This window comes from Artemia franciscana, chromosome 12, assembly GCF_032884065.1.
Source record: "Artemia franciscana chromosome 12, ASM3288406v1, whole genome shotgun sequence".
NCBI classification, from domain to species: domain Eukaryota; kingdom Metazoa; phylum Arthropoda; class Branchiopoda; order Anostraca; family Artemiidae; genus Artemia; species Artemia franciscana.
The window spans coordinates 354,684-361,090 of NC_088874.1; the positions used below are offsets into that span (position 1 = coordinate 354,684).

General features: G+C 37.8%; 1 protein-coding gene across 1 annotated transcript in view; it reads left to right on the forward strand.

Moving 5' to 3' along the window:
- Positions 1–6,407, forward strand: part of LOC136033551 (ankyrin-3-like) — a 127,054-nt gene that overhangs the window by 13,952 nt on the left and 106,695 nt on the right. The window lies entirely within an intron of this gene.

Sequence of the window (6,407 nt, forward strand, 5' to 3'; positions counted from 1 at the left end):
AAAATTGCTATGCCAAAATTTCTATTAGACGCACTTCGGTACAATCCAACGTGTGTGTGTGGGAAGGGGGGGGTAGCTGCCCTTCGATCACATTGACTCTTGACTCTTAAAAGGGCACTAGCCCTCTCGTTTCCCAGTCGAGTCCTTTTTGAAGTTCCTACAACAACACTTTCTATAAAAACCTTATATGCCCCTAGGGCATAACTTACAACCCTTGCCCTGAGGGCTGTGGGGGGGGGGGGGAGTTGTCACCTTCAAAGACATAATTTCCGGAATTTAACTACGTGGAACGGAATGGCTATCTAAAAGTTTTGATCAAAAGTATTTGGGGAAGCGGTGGGCGTAAGAGGGGGGTTATTTGCCTTCCGATCTCTTTCAACTATTAAAAAGGGTAATAGCCCTGTCAATTTCTAATCGAATGAGGTCTTTTTGAATTTTCTACGACAAATCCTTCGATAAATAGTGCCCTGGTCTAAAACAACTAAAACAACAGGGACAGCATCAGGTACAAGTGATCTTCTACTTAGCCTACATACCAAATCAATCAATCAATCAATCAATCAATTTATTCAAAAAGAAAAGAAAACACATAACAACAATAATAATAAAGATCCTAGAAGCGAACTTGTTAAGGACCAAAACAACAAAAAATTGTAAATGAAAAAGAGAGAGAAGAAAAAAAAGAGAAAACAAGGGTAATTAAAGCAAATTGAACAAACATTTAGAGAAATATAATATCAAGATTTTAGTACATTATTATATAGCGTCCGAAAACTTGTGGATAGCTCGACACTGGAGGGTATTACATTCCATTGAATTATAGATTTATAAATTGGGGATCGCTGGGCGGAACTAGAGATACACCTGGGGACAATGAAGGAACGGTTGGATGAACGGAGACAGTGGCCTTCAGAATTATTACTATTAAAATAAGTTAATAAGTGGGGAGGAAGATTTTTATGGTAAGCGGAATATGCAAGGGATAGATTTAACTTTTTGATGATTTGTTCAAAAGGGATAATACCAAAATCGGAGTACAAGTTCTTGGTGGGATATAGTCGTGGCAACCGAAAAACTGCTTTGACGGCACGGTTTTGAGCAGATTTTAATTTATTGGTAACTGAAGGATAAGTATTGCCCCATACAGATCCGCAGTATGAGATATATGGGTAAATAAAAGAATAATAAAGGGTGACAAGGATATCGAGAGGAAGAAAATAATTCACACGATTAATTATACTTACCTGTCGCAAAATTATGGCTCTAACATAGGACACATGTGTTGCAAATGATAGGCAGGAGTCTATGTGGACACCAAGAAACTTGGCAACTTCGACCTGCGGGAGGAGATTGGTAGAATATTTTAGGCCAAGTGCTGGCTGAACTTCATTTTTTTTGTAAGGGGTTCGAAATAATACCACCTGACTTTTCTTGCTGTTAATGGTCATGCAGTTAACGAGACACCACTCCTGTACGCTATTCAGAAGGGTTTGAGTAGAGGTGACAACGGATGGTAAATTAGGACCGGTGATGAAAAAGTTGCTATCGTCAGCAAAAAGTACTGGGTGCACTGATGGACCCAGGTCCGTAACCAAATCATTAATATAAAGGAGAAAAAGTATTGGACCAAGAACAGAGCCCTGTGGGACGCCCCTCCGGACAGGTAGGGGATGTGAAGTCACCCCGCCCAGACTCACACTCTGTACTCTACCAGAGAGATAAGAGCCGAACCATGAGAAAGGAACTCCGCGAATCCCTAGGCTATTGAGTTTACTTAATAAGACACTGTGATCAACCATGTCAAAAGCCTTTGACAAGTCCAGAAATAAGCCCAATACAGTATTTTTAAGGTCAAGTTGGGAAAGTATAAACTGTGTGGCGTCTATTAGTGCATGAGCAGTTGAAAATTTGGCACGGAAGCCATATTGATGAGGAGAAATCAACGAATCTGATGACTGATTCCCAAATACAAAGGGAGAAAGACGTCGGAATATAATTCTCTCGAGCACCTTAGATATAACTGGGAGAAGTGAGATTGGACGATAATTGCTTATCTCAGACGGATCGCCTTTTTTATGAATTGGGATAACAATTGCTGATTTAAATATTTCTGGGAAGACTCCATTGGTCATAGACAGGTTTGCTATGTGCACAATGGGTTCACAAATATAGGAAGATACGGTCCTAAGAAGCTTATTACTTATGCCAAAGAAGTCAGGTGTACTACTATTAGAGAGAGATTTGATAACTTGAAGCACCTCTTTGCGATCAGTTGGAGAGAAAAACATGGATCTGGGATTCTTGCTAGGGTGTACTGACTGTGAGAAGGAACAGGAGTTAGCATTTGGAATATTAGTGAAATAATTATTAAAAGCATCCGGTACTAAAATTGGGTCAATTAATCTACCACTGATGTCCCTAAGGTTAATAGGAACAGATCTTGAATTCCTTTTTTTTGAAAGGATTTCATTTATTGTAGACCAAATTTTTTGCAAGTTCCCTTTGCAGTGAGAGATTTTTGAATAATAATAATTTTTCTTTGCTTCCCGGATGAGTTTGGTATAAATGTTTTTGTATTTTTTATAATTAGTCAGGTCAATAACGCTACTGGTTTTGGAAGCTAACTTATATAGGTCATTTTTTTGGTATGAAGAGATTATCAGGCTATTTGACATCCAGGGGCGTATATGGGTAGTTTTTCGGTTTGATTTACGAACTGGAAAGGTTGAACTAATAAGATCACTCAATCCCTGTGTGAAACTACTTGTGGCTGAATTAACATCCTGACAATCCAAAGTCTTGGACCAGTCGAAGGATTTCAAACAATCCGTGAACCGGTTCATATTCACAGTATTATATATTCTATTAGACGTAGGGGTATTAGTTCTACGGGGTTGAGTAGCTGATAGGGAGGGTAAGGAAAGATAGATTGGAAAGTGATCTGATAGGTCAGAAAATATTATTTTGGAGGACAGGTGGTTTCCCAGGGAAGTGGATACAAAAATGTTATCAATTAAAGTAGCGGTAGACCTCATGGGATCAACTCTAGTAGGAAAAAGGATTGTGGGAAGAAGACCACTTGAGGTAAATGTTTCAAAGAAGGTATCACTATCATTGTTATTGCTAACATTTAATAAATTACAATTGAAGTCCCCAAAAACTATTGCCTTCTTTTGTGGTAAATTAATAAAACTAGAAAAATCATCAAACTGATTACAAAAGAAAGGTGTCGGAAATGAGGGTGGTTTATAAAATAACGAAAAAATAAAAGAATTCTCGTCTACACTTATGTCGACGATTATTGAATAAATGCATCTATTATTTATAGGTTGCGAGAACAAGAATTCACAATCGAATAGTCTGGTGAATTTTAGACTTGATCGGATGTAAAGAGAAATGCCACCAGAGGACTTGGTTAATTTTCTTTCAATATGAATAGCTTGAAAGCCAGTGAGGGAAAATTCATTAGTATCATCAATTTCTGAAAGCAACGTCTCCGTTATTCCAATTACGTCGAAAGGGCAGTAACCATTTGTTAAAATTAGATCTTTAAAATTAGCCCACTTATCCCGTATGCTTCTAATATTAAAGCAAATTACATTAAGTTTGGTCTCTTCCATTAGCTTAGGTTTCACATTCTTCACAAAATCAAAAGTGTCGAGATATTTACAGTTAATTTGGTTTAAAGGGCTATCGGGGCTAGCTAAGGTGTTGGTGGACAGATTATTTTGGTCATCGTGATAATTAAAAACAACATTATTGCACAGTGACAAATTATTAAGAAACGTAAAATTGTAAAGTACTTGTACTTGTGTTTGTTTGACTGTTCATTTCTTAAGCAGTAGTTTCTGTGCTTCTGGACATTTATACGAATAACAGGGGTGGTCGGAGGAGCCACAGAGAGCACATTTCATGACAAGTTGACACGGGTTTTCTTTGGAGTTCTTGTGGTCACCAGCGCATTTAGAGCATCTCGGGGAAGCTTTACAGTTATTTGCAGTATGGCCGTAGCACTGGCATTTGTAGCACTGAGTAGGCAAAAACTTGTACTCAGTTATAGGTAGACGCTCGTAACCAATAACAAGGGGATTCTCAGTGGCATAGTTTAGGTGGTCACGTGACTCAAACTTTAATCGAAAAGACCTTGTACTTCCTAACTGAACAACTTCTATACAGTTATTAGCGAGATCGCATAGGTCACTTTTAGATGTTCCGTCAGGCACTTGGCGTACTATACCGAAAAAGGCAGGACTCTTCACTTTAGCATTAATGGATTGGTCTACTTTGCTTAATGCATCTGCCAAAGTATTGGCAGCACCCTTGTCCGACAGAACTACTTGCCATGCGTCCCTCCTAGGCCTCAAAACAACTATGCTTGAACTGACACCCCCACAAGCTTTATCCAGGAAATCTTTTCGAGCGTCAGGATTATTCAAGTTTTTTGGTGGATTTTTCACAATAACTGAATAGGACGGTTTTGCGGGTGGGGGAGGTTTCATATCAGGAATAGTTTGCACGACAGACCTTGCTTTATGGTGCTCAGCGAAGCTTTTAAATTCCATGTAGAGTTCATTAACCTTTCGAGTTAATGTAGCTGTTGTCTCCCCTGGCACACATGGGACCTGATCTGGCTCGAAAATCAGATACTGAGGTAGGCTGATCTTTTTCTCATCACAAAGATCAAAGGCTCGAACCATATCACTTACATTATCAGTCACTTTGGGGCGCTCAGTTACCCTAGTAATTGAGGCGTAAGCCCACAAAATCTTCTTTGCTTCAATTAACATATCTCCTTTGAAAAAATCGCAAGCAATTTTTACAATATTATCAGCTGAACAACCTGCATTTCTAGCCCGTGAAATGAAATTCAACACGGGATTCAAGACAAGTCTTTCACCTGGCATCATCCGGTGAAATGATCAAATTTCATCAAAATTCGTGGGCGGGGCCACAATAGTTGTCAGTAAAAGCAATAGCAAATCAGGTAGTAATACTCACAAGATATATATATTCAGAAGTTGCGTACACAATTTTAATTATCCAAAATCCAATTATTCAAAGCAAATTGTTAACAGCACGTTACACAACTTAAATAGTTGCGTACACGATTTTAATTATCCAATTATGTTCCAATGTATTCTGTCACCTGTCACCTTTTCCCCCATTCTTGCTTTGTCACAGTTGCTTCAATTGACAGGGAGTTAAAGGTTGAGGGATAGATTGGTAGAATCAACAGGTAACATATAACTTCAGCTATATATTTCTACATTCGGAGGGTTGGGGGTCAAGTAGAGCAGGACTGCATGTAAAATTATGTAAGCTATAATTATTGTGCAATTATAAAATATCATTTTTTTTTACATATTTTTCTCTAGGCCTACAGGTCCTTTCTTTGGTTTATGCCACATCAAACATTGTATTCCCAGAGAAAAATAAGTAGCAACAAGCTATATATATACATGCACATATTATTTATCAATGAGGACTCTAGTGCTTATCTGTGACCACTCAGTAATATTGACAAGAAATGAGCAACAGACAAAATGAAATTTAAATGGCTATCAGAAACTGGATACAGGCTAAAGGGGGGTAAAAAAAAACAGGGCTGTATAAATGAAGTTCAAAAATAGGTGGTGAGCTTTTAGTGGAATAAATACTTCCCTAGCAAATTTTAAATTTCAACTATAGGTCATGAAAGGAGATTAATGTGAAGCTTGATCATTCTTAAACAATAATATGCATATAAAGAAAGATAGTATAGCCCAGAGGGTTGCATACTCAACCATGCAGCATGCCAAGACAATTTTAAGCTCCCATTATAAACTATGCACTCATAGCAGCAAATAGCAGCTATATCAGGCTAAAGGACCAATTACTACAGCTTATCTTGAAGTTTTTGTGCAAGTCAACATGGAATTTGTGTTTTATTCTGGTGTGAATAGAAAAAGCATAAAAGGCGTTTCTGACTTAAATTCCATACTTTACTCATTGTCAGATCTTTTGCAACTGTTGAAGAAGCAGTTAAGCAAATTCAAGTGTTTTGGCTCCCTAGGTAGGCTAGTTTGCTTTATACAGGCATTTTAGCTAATATCTTACCTCATAGTGGCAATTTTAAAAAGCATTTTTTTTTGCTCCTGTAGAATTAGAGCATATCTAAAATTTGAAGGATGTTTTTTACCAGACAGATAAAATTCTAGTTGAGTTACTTCTTGATATCTCAGAAAGAAGTTAAGTTAGGAAAATGAAACTTTCAGGGATGGGTCTACAGGCTAAAGTATATCCTGGGAAGGTATTTTAAAGTACCCACCTCCACTTCTTCTCCCTCTAGAGAGCCCTAAAATTTGACTCCATGACAGGTCTATACCTACTGAATTGACAAAACAATATTTTACCTTAATTTTCAGGTA